This window comes from Puma concolor, chromosome D4 (assembly GCF_028749965.1).
Source record: "Puma concolor isolate L17-30 chromosome D4, mPumCon1.1.hap2, whole genome shotgun sequence".
NCBI lineage: Eukaryota > Metazoa > Chordata > Mammalia > Carnivora > Felidae > Puma > Puma concolor.
The window spans coordinates 51,397,108-51,417,444 of NC_141679.1; the positions used below are offsets into that span (position 1 = coordinate 51,397,108).

The window sequence follows — 20,337 nt, forward strand, 5'->3', positions numbered from 1 at the left end:
TCCATTGTTTTAGGGTCTGAATCCTCAGATGACCCCCATTTCAGCAAAATGTCAATAATACTGATTTGGTTGCATTCTCTTTACTAAGGAAGAACCTCCAGGGTACAGGGACCTCCACAATCCCATATTTCACCTGTCTTGGCCAATTTAAATAGTACCAGTGTTTATCTCAGATTACCTAGCAATGGTTCTCAGGCCCAGATCTGTGCAAAAATCTTCTCATGATCTTGTTAAGAAAATTCAGAATCTGTTCACCTCTCTGGTTTGTTGACGTAGTATTTGAGGAGTGGAATCCAGAGGAAGAATGTGTATTGTCAACAAGCATCCCAGTGTTCTTAGGTCTTCAGGGGACCACACTGAAAAAAACAAACTAGGTTTGTCCCTTGATTGTGTTCATGTATATAAGAGTCAGTGTAGCAAGGCTTGTCATTAGTGCAGATGCCCTTGTTCCTACCATCATTCAGACAACAACCCTTGTGGTATTGGGTGGAGGAGTTAAGACAATCATGTGGATGGATGGCACCTTTCCAGGGCCAGGTTCCTTAAACTGGTTTTGGAACACCATGAAGGAAGGAGGTAATGTCAGGAGCTCACGTTGTGAGATTCTTAGCGCAGTGAGCCCCACAGAGCTCAGTGACAAAGCATGCCTTGTCCTCTGCATTCTGGCTGCCTTTAATTGGAAACTCTGGGAGTGCCCAGAGACATCCTTTGTGCGAGCAGTGCTGTTCTTAGGATGGCTAACGTAGGTACTGAGATTTTCTTAGCTGACTGTGGAAAGGTGATATGGGTAATCGGACTGGATCAAGACCAGGAGGAGAGTCTGAGCTCTGAGTGGGGACTGTCCCTATTTGGAGAATATTTGAAGGACTTCCTAGGAGACTCTTAAAGATAATAATGGGACAGCCCGAGGGGAAGGTTAAGTTCTTCTAATTATACCAGCTAGGCCTATTAAAGCTGGAGATATTTGGGCCTCATATTCTATGAACACAGGTATTTCTTTTTTATCTATTTTAGGAGATGTCATTGTACTAGACATTGTTAGACATTCACTTAGGACAATTAAAAATTGTCAGGTACTGTATAAAGTGTGGGTGATGTTATTTCACTGCAAGAGGATTTACCACACCTGGATCCTTGAGGAGGTGCATCAGTGACTGACATTTTAACCACTAGTCCCGGGTGACTTCAGCCAATCAGAAGCCTCTAGTGTCATGGCTGCAGGTGGCACACAGGAGCTCTTTACACCAGTCACCAAAATTCAATAATTAAGCTCTGTCCTGAAGCATTTGATTAACATTATAGATCAATTGAGACAATGAATTACCTGGAAGTAATGACAAATAATATATTCAAAATATAGAAAAAAAAATCCTTGTGCTATGAGAGATCATAAGAAGAGCAGAAAATTTGTAAGTCTCCAAGTTTTGACTTTGGAAGAATGCAACTTATTTGATACACATCTTCCTCCTCCCTGCCCCCCACCCCAGCCTTTTTCACTAGAGACACCTTGAATCATTTTTGTTTTGGTGGCTTCACTAATGGATTAGGTGGCATGGAGGGGTGTGGTTGGGCATCTATAGATGCCTGTTACCCTTAAGTGATAACCATACCAATTTATTATAGTCATTGAACCATTACAGTTTTCTTGAAGGTTTCCTAGAGGCCAAGAAAAGATTCCCGTGGTGGATTATGGCTTTGCTTCTACTGTTATGTATATCAGTGATTTATGTCTGATAGAGAGAATGGGCTAATATGGCCCCCAGGACATTCTTTACTTTTAAAAAATGACTCTTTGGCTTTCAAAGTAGGGATAACTACACTAAGCACCAAGGGAGGCCCAGTCATAACCAAAAAAATATATTCTAAATTATATGTACACATACAAAATGCTTAGTAGTTTCAGTTAGGGGAGAAAAATGGAAGTTGTACCTTTTATTCTGTCTCCTCAAAGTCTCTCAGACTTTTATCACTCTTACTCAAAAACTGTATAATTAAGAATGATCAACCTTTTAAAATTTTTTTTTAACATTTATTTATTATTGAGAGACAGAGAGACACAGAGCGTGAGCAGGGGAGGGGTAGAGAGAGGGGGAGACACAGAATCCGAAGTAGGCTCCAGGCTCCAAGCTGTCAGCACAGAGCCCGATGTGGGGCTCGAACTCTAACTGTGAGATCATGACCTGAGCCGAAGTCGGACGCTCAACCGACTGAGCCACCCAGGTGCCCCAAACCTTTTCTTTTATAAAGATGAAAATAGTAAATGTTTTCCTGCTACAGCTATGCCATAAGAACATATTGAATAACTAGATTCCATTAAATGGTGACTAAGTGAATTTAGGTAGCTGCATGAAGAATCTCTGTTGAAGTATGTTAAATAAAAAATAGTTTGAGCATTTATATATATAATGGCTTCACATAAGGTCACTTATGTTTCGGTAAAGGTTGGGGATGGGGTCCAGCTTTATGGTAAAGTTTTTGTTTTAAAATCAGCGTTATTGCTGTCTAATTAATATGCAGTAAAATGCACTCATTTAAAAAGTGTTCAGTTCAGGGGCACCCCGGTGGCTCAGTCGGTTGAACATTCAACTCTTGATTTCGGCTCAGATCATGATCTCGCGGCTCACAAGACGGAGCCCTGCCTCAGGCTCCACGCTGAGAGTGCAGAGCCTGCCTGGGTGTCTCTCTCACCCTCTCTCTTTGCCCCTCCCCTGCTCCCCCCTCTCTCAAAATAAAAATAAATGAATGAATAAAAAGTGTTCAGTTCAGTGATCTTTTGCAAATGTATATGAGTGTGTGACCACCACCATCATCAAGACCTTCCCATTTTCCCAAGGAGCTACCTCATGCTTCTTTGTAGTCTACACCCCCCTACCACCACCATCTCTGGTCTCAAACACTGGTCTGCTTTCTGTTACTATAGCTTAGTTTTGCTTTCTGGAGAATTTCATATAAGTTGAATCATACAGTATATATGCTTTTGTGTCTAATTTCTTTCTTTCACCGTAATATTATTGGTATTCATCTGTTGTTGCATAAATCATTACTTCATTCATTTCTACTTCTGAGTATTATCCATTGTGTCGATATCCACAATTTGTTTTTGTATTCTGTTACTGATGGACTTTGGCACTGTTTCCATTTTGGAGCTATTATGAATAACGCTTTCATGAAGATTCTTGTACGAGTCTTTGTATGGGCCTGCGTTTTTATTTCTTTGGGATAAACGTGTAGAAGTGGAATTGCTGGTTAAAGATTTTTCTTTTAAAATTTCTTTGTTGTATTTGTTTTAAAGTGCTTGTTTGTTTGGTGATTTGTTCTATTTTTGCCTCAAATAAATACCTCCCCATTTGTAAAACAACCATTTGATCAAAGTTCTTTTGGTAGAAAGGAGCCATTGTCTCATTTTCTTTTTATCTGGTTGATTTTTAAATTGTTAGACTCTGGCAGTAGTCCAGATTCACTGCCGTTTCTTTTGTAGTGTTGCCTATATTTCTGGAAACTGGAAACTTGTCTCAGTTTATAAAGGGATAAGAGGAAATACTCTCTCTGGTAACATTTAGCAAAAAAAGAACTGGAGACAGAAGGACAATTAAGAGTCAGGATCATCAGCATATGAATTGGGTGGAAAGACACAGTTAGGCTAAAGGAGTCAGATGGACAGAGAGGAAGGAGGCTTAAAATTTCTTGAATAAACACCAAAATATAAATGCTGAGCACAGAACAAGCTTCGAAACCAACCATCTTCAAGACTTTCCAACTTTTAAAAGACAAACATGTCACTTATTCTGAGTTCTTTAAAAACGTTCAGAGGTAAAAATGTTTAGGTATGTAGTACTTTCTCATGAAGAGAAAGCAGACATGGGTGTTTGTTTCTTAATAGTGCAGTATGTTGGGTGTTAGGTCAGAGAATCCTTTCATATCAGGATGCTCAGAAATTGTTCCCTTTTCTACCAAACACATTTTTGTTTTCTTTGCTTCTCTTAAATCCAGATATAAGCTAGTTGATCTGCCACCGTATCTTGAAAAAACATCCTTTAAATGTGGTGTTTTAATCAGTTTGTTGTCTCAAAAAGAACAGTTATTCAAATCAGTTCAAGTTAAAAAGAGGTACATGGAGATGATAGAAGGCTACATCACTAAATTGAGGTAAGAAATATGGCCAAGCTTCATGGGAACTGGACCAGGAGATAGAAAGCCAGTGGGAACTCAGGAGTTCTCTGTCTCTGATTTTGCCTCTCTGGATCTCACGCTGTTTTTATTTCTCCTTTGTCCTGTCTTTGCAGTACAGTATGTTCTTTCCACTCTGTCATTCCCTGCAAGTCTCCTTCATTCTCTTCTTTCCTGGATAGTTTAACCTGCTGATTCATAGCCTCTGCTTCTTACTAACATGGCTTTCCTTGACACCTACTCTGATCTCATCCCTCCGTGACCTTTCAGCTTTTCTTGACCACAATCTGTATGAATAGGAGTTTAAATTCTCCAGAGAGGTAGAATCTAACTGGTAACAGGCCAGTAGATTTACAGGCCTAGAGAAAGCTGTCCATTTTTTGTGCAGTACTAGTGTCACAGTGTTCTTTGGCCATCAAGCTCTTCCCCTTTAAATAGGGACCACGAGTGAGGCAGCTTAAGGGAGACTTGGGCAAAGCAGGCACATTGAATGAGATGTCCACTGTGAGTGGACTTGTACTTACTGGAAGTGCTAGAAAACCTGTCCTATTAGGCAGCAATCATGTAATGCTGAAGTCCAGCAGATGGACAGGCAGGCAGGCCAGGAGATCAGAGCTATCACACTAGGCAGTCAGACTTCAAACTTCTCAGGCATTTTCAAAGAACGTTCTTTCCTTAAGTCTAATTAAAATTGGTTAGATTGCCAATGCCTGCTAACTGACTTGACTTAAAATGACTACTATTGGGGCGCCTGGGTGGCGCAGTCGGTTAAGCGTCCGACTTCAGCCAGGTCACGATCTCGCGGTCCGTGAGTTCGAGCCCCGCGTCGGGCTCTGGGCTGATGGCTCAGAGCCTGGAGCCTGTTTCCGATTCTGTGTCTCCCTCTCTCTCTGCCCCTCCCCCGTTCATGCTCTGTCTCTCTCTGTCCCAAAAATAAATAAACGTTCAAAAAAAAATTAAAAAAAAATGACTACTATTAATGAGCATTGGATGAAACATAAAGAATAAGCAAAGAAGTGAGTCAATTTAAGGGGTAGTGTCTCACGAAGTGCAATAATAATAAAGAAAATATCTGAATTTGGCTGTGTCTGCTGAGCTGCCCTCTTCGTCTCCGACAGTTTAGGATCCAAGCCGTGGAGCTGAAACCTGTATTTGTACTAGTGTAATGTTTCATAATACGTGAATTTAATGGAAGCCAGCTATCATCTTTGAGTTACTTTGTCTTTAACTCATCAGGGTGTAAATGGGTTTCAAGGTAATTTTTAATCTATATGTAAATTAGCAATTTCTGTAACAGCCATAGTATGAATTTGAGTGTGTGCAGAAAAGAAGGATTGGATGCAAACAATATTTTGAAAATAATGTCAAGAAAGAGGCTATACAAGTGATACATGACATTCAGTGAATTTGAATATAGGTTATATTAGGACACTTTCAATGAAATTATTGTCATTGAAAATTTTCTGAGGCTGATAATACATGAAGTAATATGTAGAACAGAGAATGAAAATAAGATTTTATTGTTGGGTTAAACTGTGTTAAAGGTCACACAGTTTTTCATTAGATATCTTCCATTTTTATGGAATCTTCCAGATTTTATGTGAAAGTTGATTGTATTCTTACAGAATTTGTTTTTTACTAAGATAGTAAAGTGACTTAAAGTTGGAGTGATTAAAACTCTTCTTTTGTTTTCTGATACAAAATAATATGCTTTATCTACTATTTAAATCTATGTTTGGGGCGCCTGGGTGGCGCAGTCGGTTAAGCGTCCGACTTCAGCCAGGTCACGATCTCGCGGTCCGTGAGTTCGAGCCCCGCGTCAGGCTCTGGGCTGATGGCTCAGAGCCTGGAGCCTGTTTCCGATTCTGTGTCTTCCTCTTTCTCTGCCCCTCCCCCGTTCATGCTCTGTCTCTCTCTGTCCCAAAAATAAATAAACGTTGAAAAAAAAATTTTTAAATCTATGTTTATAAGTAAATATGCTTTCTTGTATTTATATCTGTCGTGTAACATGCTAAAAATTACAAAAACCCTAATTTTTCCTAATTTTAGTCAGAATGAAAGCTGCATAAATATTTTATATCCTAAATCATCTAATTAATTATTTCTTTTTAAAGGAAGAGTGTAGCACAGGGAAATGTTCTGAAGGATATTAATAAAAATACAAGCATTCAAAGTTCATTCTAAAGTTCAGGGAGTATTAGCCTCCAAAGAGCAGTTGTCAATTACATGGAAAGAATAGAAAGCATGAAAAGATACAGAATGGGTTATTATGGCTACCATTTTCTAGTCTCTAATAGTTAAAAGAAGGGTGGGAGATTGTACTGGAGGTGGTATCTGTACCAAAATTAAGTGGTAACTTCAAAACAAAACATGGGCCACACCACTTCAACTCTGTTAGTTGCAACTGGCTTCAATTCAGTTTGCTCTGGATTTATTTCCATTTGTTGATGAGTTGAATCATTGTCATTAGGATTGATCTCAACCTAAAATAGAAATCATTGCCTTTCTGGGGCACCTAGGTGACTCAGTTGGTTAAGTGTCTGACTCTCGATCTTGGCTCAGGTCATGATCTCACGGTTTGTGAGTTCGAGCCCCACATCAGACTCTGTGCTGATAACACAGAGCCTACTTAGAATTCTCTCTCCCTCTCTTTCTGACCCTATCTGACTTGTGCTCACTCTCTCTCTCATAATAAATAAATAAATAAATAAATAAACTTAAAAAAATTTTTAAATGCAAATCACTGCCTTTCAGATCAATGTTAAATCCCCTAAGTAATAAAGAACTTCTATACTTAACCAAGTTACCATTTTGATTGTCCAGGGATGTTAAGTACCCTGGTTCTTTAAATATTAACTCAAATAATTTTTAAAATTCTGACTTTATTTGTATTTATATAACCCCCTGGAGTTTAACTACTGTTCTGGATAGTTCTCACTGTGAAGTGACTCTCATGCAATTGTATTCTTGCTGGGAAATGATTTTATTGCATAAGAAAATGAATGAGCAGAGACCAGTGAGCTGTGTCTGCTGATGGACTCTAATTTGCCAACTGTGATGTCAAAGCAGATTTGAGATTTGTGACAACAGTTTGTGATTACACTGCACTGCAATTCTGTGGCAGCAATGAACCATGCCATGCACAATCTCATTCCACGTTTTGCACTTATATAAGTTTAGTTTACATAGTCCTATGTGGAAAACTTTCAGGGGCACAGGGAAGATTGGTTGGGATTATTGTGTTGGTACTACATGTTTCATTATAGTACTGATGGCATTGAAATCTATTTCTCCATTGTCCAGAGGAATGGTTGTGTCCCATTCTATCAAAGAACCGATAGAAAGGGAATATTCACATTGTATTAGAGGCTATGTAATATCTGGCACAAATCATAGCTTTTGTTATTACTAAACCTACCAATCTAGGTTTTCTGCTAGCATTGCCTTAAAAATAAGACCGATGTGTTTTCTGCTAACTTGTACGCTACTTTTAAGTACTCTGTCTTTCATAGCTCAAAACAGTTTGGTGTGAACCAAGTGGATTTGGTTGCTTTCTGAAGAAAGAGGCACTTCTGCATAGGGTTCTCCTCACACTCATAAAATTTCAAAGACAGCCTGGTGGTTTTGGCATCCACATTCTTTTTTTTTTTTCCTCAAAATTTTATTTAAATTCTAGTTAATTAACATATAGTGTAATACTGGTTTCAGGTGTAGAATTTTGTGATTCATCACTTACGTACAATACCCAGTGCTCTTTGCAACAAGTGCCCTCCTAAATACTCATCACCATTTAACCCATCCCCCATTCTGTTATAGAGTATTTGTGAGCCAGGTCTCCTAGGAAAAAATCATGCTGATGGTAGGCAGAATTTTGATTCCCATGAACTTTGCCTCCTGATGGCATGCTGTGGTTATGTTACATGGCAAAAGGGACTTTGGAGATATAATTGCAGTAAAGACTTTGACATAGGGAGGTTAGGGGTGCCTAGGTGGCTCTGTCAGTTGGGTGTCCAAATTCGGCTCAGGTCATGATCTCATGGTTCCTGAGTTTGAGCCCCATGTTGGGCTCTGTGCCAACAGCTCAGAGCCTGGAGCCTGCTTCGGATTCTGCATCTCCCTCTCTCTTTGCCCCTCCCCCATTCTCTGTCTCAAAAATAAATAAACATTTAAAAAAAAAATTATTAACACAGGGAGGTTATCCAATCTGGAGGTACCAAACAGAGCATGAGAAAGAGTATGGGCAGCTGTTAGGAGCAATAACCATCTCCCCACATGTCCCAGACTTATCCAGCAAAGTGGGAGCCTCAGTCCTACCACTGCAAGGAACTGAATTTGGTCAACAATCTAAATGAGCTTGGGAGCAGATTCTTCCCCAGCACCTTGAGCAAGGAATGCAGCCCTATCAAAACTTTGATTTTGGTATTGTGAGACCCTAAGGAGAGGACCCAGCCCAACCCAAATAGACTTTTGACCTTTAGAGACTGTGAGATAATACAGTAGTATTGTTTTAAGCCACTAAGTTTGTGATGATTTGTTAGAGCCTCAACAGGAAACAAATAATGTTCATTCTTGAGATATCCTAAGATGTAGTTCAGGTATTTCCACTGGTCAGATTCTGTCTACTTCCCTGGGCTTCTATTCCTCACCATTTAAATTCTCCTAACTCCTGGCCCATCCAATGACTCCTATAGCATCCTCTAACATATTATGACATCTTTTAGCATCCTGTAACTTTGATAATAAATATAAGATCCCTATAATATCCTGTAATAACCTATACCTTCTATGATATACACAAAATGAGTCTACAAAGGTAGGGAACATGGCTGGGGAAGTTACTCATCTGATCCAAGTAACCTATTTCTCTGGAAGATGACTGAATTATATCAGTATGTTTTAAAAATACACTATCTCCTTCCCACCTTCATACTTTCTGCTGACAGTCTTTTCCCTCCAAGCAATTGATTTTTAGTAGTCTGAAATTTAGATTTAGTAGACTGAGATTTATCGTATGAGACTGTAATGTTAGGCTACTTTAAGGTTGTCATTAACAAACTCCAGCACTACTTGCTCAATAGAGAATTGCCTCTCCTTGGTCCACATTAGCTCAGAGAGCAAATTAACTCATTTGTTTACTCAGAAATTTGTTCCTGGAGTTAGATGGGAAGGATATGAGTTTATCGCTGAGTTAACTATGGCTGTGAGAGCCCTTTCCATTAATTGCTGGCTATTGCAAGAAGCGTGTGATGTCCATTATTTCTATTTCCTTTGCCAATTTGTGGAAACACCTGGAGGTTTAATGAGTGAATGTGCCTTTGCATCCTGAAATAAATAAGCAAGACAGCCAATTAAGGATACATGCATATAAATCAAAATTATTTTTCCACATTTGTGCTTGTGAAAAAAAAAAGACTTAAATGGCATTTGTAAAATTTCCCCCCAAATTGTGTTGGGAGTGTTGGGAGTGTTGGGAGGTTCACTAGAATTAGAAATGGCTACCCATTTCCTCAGCTTTGGAGTCACAGAGCTGTGTGTGAATCCCAATTCCATCACTTACTGGTGTGTGATATTTATTGAGTTACCTAGCCTCTTTAGCCTTTTTGCCATGACAATAGTGACTTATCTCTTTAATCTGTAAAGTATGTGGCACAGTTCTACCAAATACCATTAATGGTGGTGATTTTACCAAGACAGTCCATGGTCAACACCTTTTCTTTGATAGTTCTCCACACATAGCACATTCTATGTAAAACATTAAGTGAATAAGAATCTCAGATCACTTCTACCCCAAGTATGGTTAAAGGTTTTCTGTATGTCTCTAAAACAATCAGAATAATGAAATGGGCAAGAGAGAGGGAGCATGGGGAAGGAAAATGAGATGAGGGCTAGATGTATATGGAAGCTATCCTATATAGGCTCTTGGAACAAGTAATGTAGAAATGTCACTGACAGTTGTCCCCTAGAGCCAAATCATTTTGAGAAGTCTTTAAATATAATTTTAAAATGTTTTGGTTTTCAGGCACTATCAATGATGTGCTAATATCCTGTCTTTCAAGTCAAATCTCAGACTTGAATCTGAAGTTATTTCTTGAGCATCTGAGAATAGAAATTGAACTTCCATATGCTGTGTTTCTTTTTTTTTATATATATATGAAATTTATTGTCAAATTGGTTTCCATACAACACCCAGTGCTCATCCCAAAAGGTGTCCTCCTCAATACCCATCACCCACCCTCTCCTCCCTCCCACCCCCCATCAACCCTCAGTTTGTTCTTAGTTTTTAACAGTCTCTTATGCTTTGGCTCTCTCCCACTCTAACCTCTTTTTTTTTTTTTTTTCCTTCCCCTCCCCCATGGGTTCCTGTTAAGTTTCTCAGGATCCACATAAGAGTGAAACCATATGGTATCTGTCTTTCTCTGTATGGCTTATTTCACTTAGCATCACACTCTCCAGTTCCATCCACGTTGCTACAAAAGGCCATATTTCATTTTTTCTCATTGCCAATAGTATTCCATTGTGAATATAAATTCTTTATCCATTCATCAGTTGATGGACATTTAGGCTCTTTCCATAATTTGGCTATTGTTGAGAGTGCTGCTATGAACATTGGGGTACAAGTGCCCCTATGCATTAGTACTCCTGTATCCCTTGGATAAATTCCTGGCAGTGCTATTGCTGGGTCATAGGGTAGGTCTATTTTTAATTTTCTGAGGAACCTCCACACTGCTTTCCAGAGCGGCTGCACCAATTTGCATTCCCACCAACAGTGCAAGAGGGTTCCCGTTCTCCACATCCTCTCCAGCATCTATAGTCTCCTGATTTGTTCATTTTGGCCACTCTGACTGGCGTGAGGTGATATCTGAGTGTGGTTTTGATTTGTATTTCCCTGATAAGGAGCAACGCTGAACATCTTTTCATGTGCCTGTTGGCCATCCGGATGTCTTCTTTAGAGAAGTGTCTATTCATGTTTTCTGCCCATTTCTTCACTGGGTTATTTGTTTTTCGGGTGTGGAGTTTGGTGAGCTCTTTATAGATTTTGGATACTAGCCCTTTGTCCGATATGTCATTTGCAAATATCTTTTCCCATTCCGTTGGTTGCCTTTTAGTTTTGTTGGTTGTTTCCTTTGCTGTGCAGAAGATTTTTCTCTTCATAAGGTCCCAGTAATTCACTTTTGCTTTTAATTCCCTTGCCTTTGGGGATGTGTCGAGTAAGAGATTGCTACGGCTGAGGTCAGAGAGGTCTTTTCCTGCTTTCTCCTCTAAGGTTTTGATGGTTTCCTGTCTCACATTCAGGTCCTTTATCCATTTTGAGTTTATTTTTGTGAATGGTGTGAGAAAGTGGTCTAGTTTCAACCTTCTTCATGTTGCTGTCCAGTTCTCCCAGCACCATTTGTAAGTTTACAAGAATTGAAATTATACCATGCATACTTTCAGACCACAATGCTATGAAGCTTGAAATCAACCACAGAAAAAAGTCTGGAAAACCTCCAAAAGCATGGAGGTTAAAGAACACCCTACTAACGAATGAGTGGGTCAACCAGGCAATTAGAGAAGAAATTAAAAAATACATGGAAACAAACGAAAATGAAAATACAACAATCCAAACGCTTTGGGACGCAGCAAAGGCAGTCCTGAGAGGAAAATACATTGCAATCCAGGCCTATCTCAAGAAACAAGAAAAATCCCAAATACAAAATCTAACAGCACACCTAAAGGAAATAGAAGCAGAACAGCAAAGGCAGCCTAAACCCAGCAGAAGAAGAGAAATAATAAAGATCAGAGCAGAAATAAACAATATAGAATCTAAAAAAACTGTAGAGCAGGTCAATGAAACCAAGAGTTGGTTTTTTGAAAAAATAAACAAAATTGACAAACCTCTAGCCAGGCTTCTCAAAAAGAAAAGGGAGATGACCCAAATAGATAAAATCATGAATGAAAATGGAATTATTACAACCAATCCCTCAGAGATACAAACAATTATCAGGGAATACTATGAAAAATTATATGCCAACAAATTGGACAACCTGGAAGAAATGGACAAATTCCATATGCTGTGTTTCTGATGGTAGCAGGGCATGTCAAGACAGGTCTGAACATAAGGAGAATCTGAGGATCTCAGAGAGAGAGCTATCTTCTTAAATAGAGTACTAATATTTTTCCTTTGCTAGAAACTTAAACTGCAGAAAAACACTCCGTTACAACCTACCTTCATTTTCTGCTTAGATAGATATCTGTCCTGCCAGAGGCAATTTGGAAACACGTTCTTTATCTCAGTAGAGGACATTATGCTGATCACTTTAGGTAAAAAGTTTCATTGTCTTCCAAACAATAGTTTGTCAGGAAAAAAAAGCATATTTTCTTTTAAAAATAACTTAAAATACGAATAATCTTAGGTGAGTTTGTCTTAGCTGGAAGAGAAGACATGTTAAACTGTTTGCAACAAATAAAATACTTTTTTTTTAAATAGAAGGAATGGAAGCTCACCATCTCAAAAGTACTGAATTTAGACTCAAAAGTCATAAAAACCCAGAGTTCACCCTAAGTCCCCTCACTCCAAACACTCATGTCTAAGTTTTGCACCTTCCTCCTCTTTTCTTTCTGTTTGATCTTCTCTTCTGCGCACACTTGTGGTCTTACCTCCATTTCCTCTTGCCCTAGACCTTGCAAGCCTTCTAAAATCCCTTTTTCCATTGTTGCCTCCACCCCCCATTCATCTCTACAGTTCTGTTGATATGATCTATCTGAAACAAATTCCATCAGGTTGCTCCCTTACTTGAAAATGCACTGGCTTCCATTGCTTAGAGAATGAAGTTAGAACTTCTTTCTTTGCCACGCCAGGGATCTGGTCTTTGGCCATTTCTATTTTTTCAGTCCTACTATTGAGTGCCCCCCCTCACTCCATGCCAGAAGTAACTTGCTATTTCCAGCATCTACCAGGCTGTTTAATTCTCTGTATCTTTGCTCAACCTGCTTTGATGATCCCCCACCCCCCATTTTCCTTATAAATATTCATCTTCTAGGCTGAGCTCAATGCCAACTCTCTGTCTCTCTCTGCCTAACCCACATAGAACTGATTTCTTCCCTCTTCAAGTCTCCTCTATATTTTGTGGAGACTTCTGGACATAGAGACTGTAATATTTTATTGCATTTGTTCACAAGGCCATTTCCCACTTCCAGACTTAATCTAAATGAGATTAAAACTATACCTTATCTAGCCAGTAGTAATGTGCATGTAGCATGCAGTGGACATGCTTCTCTGGAGAGAAGAAAGGAATGGAAAGTCCTGGGATGGAGCCATATGCATGCTAAGAATTCAGACAAGACACGTAATTTCTCTGAGCTTAGTTTTACTCACCTGTAAAATAACCATAGTATTGCCAGCTCTTTCCATTGTGTTTGGAAGAAAACCATTAGAAAAAGCCTCTAAGCACCAGCCCTAGATGCCACATACTCTTTGCTTTCCTCTGGGACTTCATTTCAGGCCTCTATCCCTCTTGTTCCCAGTTTTCCAGAGGAATTTACCTTCTGGTAGTTTACAGAATGTGCCAAACTGTTTTCTCACCTTTCCCAGCCCTCCCTTGCACATGCTGATTCCTCTGAATGAGAGGCACCCCCCTCCCCTGCCAAACTTTGCAGGGCTGCCTGCTTCTCATCAAACATCACCTTCTCAGAGATGCCTTGACTAATCTCTCTGACGTAGGTCTCTCCATGTTATGCCTGGGTATTTTTTTATAGTATTCTTTTTTTTTTTTTTTTAGATAACTCCATAGTTTATACTTCTTTTAAGTATATGTTTAGGTTTTTTTTGTTTGTTTTGTTTTTTTTTTGCTTGAATTCCTCACTGTAATGTCAACTCCAGGAGAGTGGGCAAAGATGACATTGTTTCTGGTGACTGTTTCATTCCTAGGGCCTGACACATAGCAAGCTCTTAATAAATATTTGTTGATGATATATGAACTAATCTCTAAGGTTGATTTTGAAGACCAGGTACAGTTGGTGAGTGAAGTTTATAAACCAAGAGCACTATACAAATAATGTGAAGCATAGTTACTATCATAACCGGAAGAAGCACAGAGAAACAGGGAAAATATGTGCCAACTTCCATTTTCTCAGGAAATGAATATACAGCTGGACAACAAGTAATTACTCATTTCCAAGGGTGAAATCTCAGTCTGAGTGACTAGTCCAGCAAGAGAGAGAGGACTTTTTCATGCCTAGAGGAGGTATTATTTCTTAACATGTTTTCTGCCATAAGCTGACTAGAGTCCTGGGGCTAGAGAAAGTATGCTCATACTTTTGGTGAAGGAGGAAGGTGGTGTGGGCTCTGGGACTCAGGGTCCAGCCAGAGGAAATGTCTCCCCATGTATGGCTCTTTCATATAGATCTACTTGATCTGTTTTTAGTGTGAAAAGACTTCAGTCTGGGCAATTAGTTAAAATAGGGTATATCTCAGTTAGGCAGGTAAAACACCAGCCAGTGCAGGATTGGTAAATAGATGACCAGAAAAGAAGAGATGGGCCATGGTTTTCTCCATGGTTTTCCCAGAAACATACCTTTTCTTTATCTGATTTCCCCTCTCTATACCCTTGCCTATCTGTAGAAAGGGGATAATAATATTTACTTGATAGGGCTATTGTGAGAGATGAATCAGATATGTAAAGAGTTTGGAATGTTCTAGCATGTAGTAAGCTCTTAAAAAGTGCTATTTTTATTGTCAACAGCCCATCATTTCTTATAAACATGAATCAGGACTCAATTTTTCCCACCTACGGAGAGTAGGAATAACACAGTAGGTTCTCAGATGTCACCTAACTGCCAAACACATTAGCCCCAGAATATAACCAGGGACCAGGGACCCTAAAAAAGGGTGCTCCTATTTATCAGGTCAAAACCATCTTTCTCTGGTCATTCTCCCTCATGGCTGTTGTATCAGAAGCAGGAAGATGATACATTTTTGGATTATTTTCCCTAAGGCTCAGAGAGCTCTAATGATAATGAACTCACTATTTCATAGGACATAGATGTATAGTTTAATAAATCATAATATTCTTCTGATTAGATTATTTTATCAGTTTAAAGTTATTTTTAATTTTTAATTTTATGCTTCAGAAAAGTTGTAAAAATAGTACTGATATTTCTTATGTACTTTTCACCCAGCTTCCTCTACAGTTAGTCTTATTATCACAGTACGATGGTCAAAATGGAGAATGTAACCTTCGCACAATAATATTAACCCAAGTACAAATTTTATTTTGATATTAGCAGGTTCTCCACTAATGTCCTTTTTCTGTTCTAGGATTCTGTCTCAGGTCTCACTGCATTTGGTTGTCATGTCTGCTTAGTTTCCTCCACTCTACAACTGTTTTTCTCTTTCCCTGTCTTTCATGAACTTGATACTTCTGAAAAGTTCTGGTCAGCTGTTATTGTGAAGACTTAACCCTCAATTTGGTTTTATCTGGTGTTTTTCCCTTGACTAGATTGAGGGTATGCATTACCAAGAAGAATAACACAGTGATGAGCCCTTCTCAGAGCCAGATGTGTTATCACTGGTGGTGTGAACTTTGGTTACTTGGTTCAGGTGGCAGCTGCCAGGTGTCTCAAGTGTTATTATTTTCCCCTTTGTAATCAATCGATATCTTGGGCAGAGATACTTTATACTATGAAAATGACTTGTTTCTTCTCCAACTTTCATCCACCATTTTAGCATTCATCTGTGGATCTTGCCTGCAACAAGTTGTAGTGTTTTAAGAGTGATTTTCTATTCCCTCATTTCCCACGCCCTCACATTTATTAATTAGAATTCATTTGAAGAGAGAGCTATCTTTTTTCCATTTACTTATTTATTCAATTAGTTATATCAGTATAGATGCATGTATATTAACTTGCTTTATTCTATGAGATATAATACGATGCTATCATTTTTTTTGTTTTTGTTTTTGTTGCTCACGTTGTTCTACTTTTGGTCACCGTAAGCTCTTTCAGGTTGGCTCCTGTGGCCTTTCCACATCCTCCCATCCTTATTTTTTTTAAGTTTATGTATGTATGTATGTATGAATGTATGTGATCTCTACACCCAATGTGGGGCTTGAACTCATGACCCTGAGATCAAGAATCGCATGCTCTACTGACTGAGCCAGCTAGGTGCTCCTCTCCCATCCTTTTTTTGAGCATTTCTTTACTTTTTAGAATTTTAAGATGCTCCAGACTCATCTTGTATTTTCCTAGCCTCAGGCTTGGAATTAACCACTTCTTCCAAGAAACCCTTTGGTTCTTTTTTTTTTTTTTTTTTTTTTTTTTTGAGAATGGCTTTTAGAAACTAAGATCTGAGCAGTAGGTGTGTTCATTGCTGCTAGGGTGTCATTGTTCTTCCTTCTTTCCTTATTTGTGACTTCTTTCCTGAGCATGAGAAACTTGGTCCTTGTTATCTACAATATATTTACTTACTTTGTTTAACCCCTAGTAAAAGAGAAAGTGGTTCCAGAATTGCTGTCCCAGTCTCCAGAGAAACAAATTTGCTGTGAACTCATAGTTCACACAATTTTTTAAAATTCATAATATAATTCTGTGCTAAATCATACTCCCTACGTGCATGGTGATCATTATGATTTTTGGCTTCTGTTGTTTCCAAGAGAAGAAAACCTTTGCAAGAAGTACTCTCATACACAAACTAGAAGGTGCTTTACCTACTTCATTCCATTTCCTAAAAACTTCAAAAAATATTATTTGTATCTAGTAGGTATTGTTTGCAAGTTAAGGTCCAAAACCTTGCATTTAATGCATAGTTTATTTATATTTTCATGCTTCACTGTTTGGATAAGTATATAGTTCTAATTAAAAAGTAAGAGATGACACATAATTTCCTTATTTTTTTTTTTTTTAAGTCAGGAACAGTAATATTGTTCCCGGAATATGAAGATACAAGTCTGCTCTGGGGTCATGACAGCTGTACTTGAGATTCAGGTGCTCACATGAACAGACTAAGTAAGTAACAGTTCTTACAGAATGATATGTGAATGAACGCAATCCCCATTTGTGGCATGTGCTTGTATGAATGCATGCACACGTATGTACAGGCACACACAGGTGCATGTACAAGTATATGTGGGTACACATATAGTCCAGGCTGAGGGCTCATTTTCCAAATCAGTTTTCTCATCTAGTGAATGGAAGAAATATGTTCTTGATATTTGCTTTCTATTTTAACCCTTTGGAATTCTCTTTTGCAGTTGTGTTCAAAAACAGCTTACACGTTACTCAAGATGATAAGTTACTTTACCTTATAGTCACATCTTATATGATGATACTATTGATATTATCCAGTTTGATCTTTTTATTTATCACTCTTGGCTCTGAATAACTTCTGGCTATTTCAAATATGCTTCTTAAGGGTAAAAAATGTTCAGCCCTTAAAGAATGAAATTTTGAGGATGTTAAGAATGTGTCCCAAGGATGATAGTGACCCCAAAGAGGACTCCCCCCAGCCTAGACTGCTTCTCTCCTCTAACACAAGATGTGAAGCAATTGTAGCATTGTTAAAATAACTAGTCATCTCAAAAAGGTGCAGAATACTTAATATCCTTGATAACATTTTTCTGAGTTGATTAAAAATCCTGTACTCTTGGGGCACCTGGGTGGCTCAGTTGGTTGAACATCCGACTCTAGACTGCAGCCCAGGTCATGATCCCAGGGTCATGGGATCGAGCCCTGTATCAGGCTCCTCACTGAGCAAGGAGTCTGCTCAAGATTCTACCTCCCCCACTCTCTCTAAAATAATAATAATAATAAAGATCCCATACTCTTGTTTCAGTTTCACGTTTAGAGAAATGGGAGTCCCAAAAGAATAAAAGCATATACCTCTAACAGCAAGCCAGTGACATACCATTCTGTATTACCAATGAGTCTGTCACTCCTTTGCTCCTTCCATCCCTGATCCACAATCCCTCAAAGACTTGATGACAAGGCAACGATAGGAGGTTGTGATTCGGTGGGATGCATACTAGACTGGAATCAGAAGACATGGTTAGGAATCCAGGTGTCGATCAGATGAGGCAGTAGCTTTGAAATCATTTGAATGATATCAAGCACCCACAGGTTGATTGTGAATCTGAAATTAAGAAGCTAAAGCTTCAAAAGTCAAGGCTTACTATATTTTATATGAACTATTTAATAATGGGATAAAAATATGCTAAAAGAGATCAGGCTTTTAATAACCCAATATAGTGGATCTCTTAATTCTTAATAAAAAAGTATAAAAAGATGAAATAATCTAGCCTGTAATCATTCTGCCAAGTCATGAGGTGTAAGCAGGTAATTTTAGAATGTTCTATAACTGTACTTTAAACCACAGATTGCATTAAAAGTCAGGGTAGTAATTTTTCAGGTCTCCTACGGCAGGATTTATTTTCTTAATATAGAAATGTTCAATTCATCATGCAAGACTTTTTATATAGGTTAGACCTCTTCTCCATGCCCTCAAATTTCTTTACTTCCATCTACCCATGCTTGTCCACAGCATATATACACTGTACTTATGTGTGCATGTTCACTTACACACACACACACACACACACACACACACACACACTCCTCAGTACAGGCAAATTAAAGCTAAGTGGGCATAATTGGCCACCGCTTGCCTTATAATTTAGATTTCAGAAAAAAAAAAAACCACCTCTCTCCTGTTTTTCTCCTTTTGAGCAAACTATGGAGAAATGTATTAGCATCCTTACATGTCTTGGCCTCATGCACTCCCTTTCTTCCCTTGCATGTGAACCTCATGGTCTTGCCAAGGTTTTCTAATATTGGCATGTCAAATGCAGATTACAAGCCTCCACAGGCTGGGTTCACACTGGCCTCTTGGCTTTTTACAGAACCTTACATAGCCTTGTCGCTAGCTTGATGTTAAAGCAAATAATGCTAGCATCCTTAGTAAGGCCTTTGCACTGAACACCATGGAAATTCAACCACAATAAACATGCTGAGAATAAAATCAGGCCCTGCTGTAATTATTAGGTCAGAGGCAGGTAAGTGCAATTATTTCTTTACTGAACAAAGGCAGGTGGGGAGTAACTGGTTCTGCAATGAGAGGGCAAGGTGTGCGAGGGCTGGGGATGTTCAATCTGTAAGCCCACATGCGTTCAACACCCACATAGTGCTTCCTATATATTTTTCCTCTCTTTGCTATTCTTTTTCTTTGTTTTTAAAAGCAGTTCTAAATTGCATAGCATTTTTTTTCCCCTTCTCACAATTCTTTCTGTGCTTACAGGCAAGGACAGTAAATTAAGCATATCTAAGGATTTAATGCTCAGAATCACCTTGGATAATTGGCTTAAGGGGTTGAAGCACGATTTTCCCTGTGTCTCCTTGTCTTAATGCTACTTCTCCTCCGAGGGTACATCTGTCAATAATTGATGGAGCTTTCTTGGGTAAATGAGCTGTTGCTTGGGACATTATAAATCATATTTGGAATCAAGTTTGTTTTCAAGCTGCTTTTAAAGTCTCAGTGCTGTGCTAACTGAATAGAAAATGCTAAATGTTTGTGGGAGTAGTACAAGCCCTCGAGTGTTAAAGGCACGAGCTGGATTTAAGAGAACAAATGGAATTTATACCCTCTAAGGGAACCAGAACACATCTATTTTATCAGAAAAAATGTGGAGATTTGGCAAGGTACTTCTAGAAGGACACTGCCTGAGTACCTGCTGTGTGCTGGGCACTGTGATCTGTGAGTCACTTTGGGTACCTGAGTTAATCCTCAAAAGACTCACCTGGCAGGTATTACGAGGACTCTTCTAGAGATGAAGCAACAGAGGCTCAGGAAGGTTGATTACCTCCTCAGTGCATGCAGGGAGCATGTGGTGGACTTGTAATTGGAATCAGTCGGACTGTGAAGTCCTTGCTGTCCTCACTCCATGCTCTGTGACATGGTCTTCAGTCTTTGTTTGGTAGTATCCTGGTGTTTTTCATGTGTTTGGTGTTGAAACAGGCCAATGGCCCCTGTCACCAAACCTCTTGCAAGTCTCCCAGCTGTTCCAACCAGTGCCTTTTATCTTCACTTTTATCTGTTTGGTATTAGAGGGCTTCAGCATGAAATATTGATAAAAAGGTCCTTCTGGTAGAAGAAATTTGAAAACTACAGCTGCATGAGAACAGTAAAAGTCTATCTCATACGGT

At 38.9% G+C, this 20,337-nt stretch overlaps 1 long non-coding RNA gene across 1 annotated transcript; it reads right to left on the reverse strand.

Moving 5' to 3' along the window:
- Nucleotides 1-1,159: 1,159 nt before the first annotated feature.
- LOC147574875 (uncharacterized) lies at nucleotides 1,160-20,043 on the reverse strand. The gene is made up of 3 exons (XR_015243324.1): nucleotides 19,932-20,043; nucleotides 18,047-18,168; nucleotides 1,160-1,324 (listed from the first exon to the last, which is right to left on the reverse strand). It is a non-coding gene; the product is annotated as an uncharacterized LOC147574875 (long non-coding RNA).
- Nucleotides 20,044-20,337: the final 294 nt, after the last annotated feature.